The sequence below is a fragment of the Dermacentor albipictus genome, chromosome 1 (genome assembly GCF_038994185.2).
Source record: "Dermacentor albipictus isolate Rhodes 1998 colony chromosome 1, USDA_Dalb.pri_finalv2, whole genome shotgun sequence".
NCBI lineage: Eukaryota > Metazoa > Arthropoda > Arachnida > Ixodida > Ixodidae > Dermacentor > Dermacentor albipictus.
Genome location: NC_091821.1, coordinates 208,291,746 through 208,293,339, shown reverse-complemented (window position 1 = coordinate 208,293,339; position 1,594 = coordinate 208,291,746). Strand labels below are relative to the sequence as shown.

General features: G+C 44.7%; 1 non-coding gene across 1 annotated transcript; it reads left to right on the top strand.

Annotated features, from left to right (window-relative positions):
• The first annotated feature begins 411 nt into the window (after nucleotides 1-411).
• TRNAT-CGU (transfer RNA threonine (anticodon CGU)) lies at nucleotides 412-484 on the top strand. Its single transcript has one exon. It is a non-coding gene; the product is annotated as a tRNA-Thr (tRNA).
• Nucleotides 485-1,594: the final 1,110 nt, after the last annotated feature.

The following is a 1,594-nucleotide window of genomic DNA, read 5'->3' as shown; positions in this document are numbered from 1 at the left end:
GGTTAGCGCAGAGTATAAAGTCTATTTCATTTCTAGTCTCGCCATTCGGGCTCCTCCATGTCCACTTTCGGCTATCGCGCTTGCGGAAGGAGGTATTCATTATCCGCATATTATTCTGTTCTGCAAACTCTACTAATAACTCTCCCCGGCTATTCCTAGACCCTATGCCATATTCCCCTACTGACTTGTCTCTAGCCTGCTTCTTGCCTTCCCTGGCATTGAAGTCGCCCATCAGTATTGTGTATTTTGTTTTGACTTAAATTTACCCATCGCCGATTCTACGTCTTCATAGAAGCTTTCGACTTCCTTGTCATCATGACTGGATGTAGGGCGTAGACCTGTACGACCTTCACTTTGTACCTCTTAAGTAACGCGTAAATAACCAACCAGGGAAGTGGATGGAGAAACCGCGCCGCGGTAGCTCAATTGGTTAGAGCATCGCACGCGTAATGCGAAGGCGTGGGATCGTTCCCCACCTGCGACAAGTTGTTCTGTCATCCATTTTTATTGCCATTATTTAAATTTTTATTTACTTCATTTATTAAGTACAAGTAATTTCCCCTAAGTTTTCCTTGGTTTCCTTGTATGTTGGCTTCTCATGATAGGATCAATAAAAAGCGAGTCACTCGGTTAACCCACTTTCTTCAGGGACGCAGGAAGGCACATATAAAAAGACAATGCCACGGCGCTACTAGCAGCAACGTTTATTCTCGAAACCAAGACCGCTTATATACCACGTACACCATAGCAGACACGGATCACGTGGAAGCACTCAGAAATGTGTGCGATGAAAGCCACACTATCGAACCATATTTATGTCCCGCGATAACGTACGAGAACAACTTGTCACGGCTGGCGCAGGAAATCTTGCTCCGTACAGGAGACAACGTAGTCGACGGCCTGCTAACGCACAAATAATCAAGTGCGCCAATATGTTCTGCCTCAACAATGAATGAGGTGATCTCTTCTCTATACCTATCAACAATGACGTTTTTATCAAACAAAGGTCGGCAAGGACATGCTCTGGTATGGAGGGCGAGAAACCCATCAGTTGGCAGCTTTTGTGTTCTGTTATTGCGCTCCCTCAATCGTTCAATTAAGCACTTGCTGGTTTGGCCGACGTATTGTTTCCCAGAGCAGAGCGGAATACGATAAATCAAAAATGCCTTGCAATCTACGAACTTGTTTTTATGCTTTCTTGTGCACTCAACTTTTTCTATCATAAAAGGAATAGTCTTCACACTGAGCCCTCCAAGCTTACCGGGTACAGTAAAAAAACACCCTAATGTTATCACGGAGTGCTACCTTCTTGAGATTGTGCGAAAGTTGGTGAATATAGGGAATTACAGCTGTGCTTCTCGTTCCTGCATTTGCACGGTGTTGAGTGTTAGACTGCCCTGAACTCCCGCGAACTCTTTTTAGCTGCTTTTCTGCTACTGACACTAAAATACAGCCTGGATAGCCAGCTTCCTTCAACCGTGAAGTCTGATTCTGGAAGCTATCCTTCACTATATAGGTGAGCGCAAGATTTTCTTAATGCGTTGCTGAGGAATATTGTCACAACGCCTCTCTTGGTTAGTTTCGACGGGTTAGA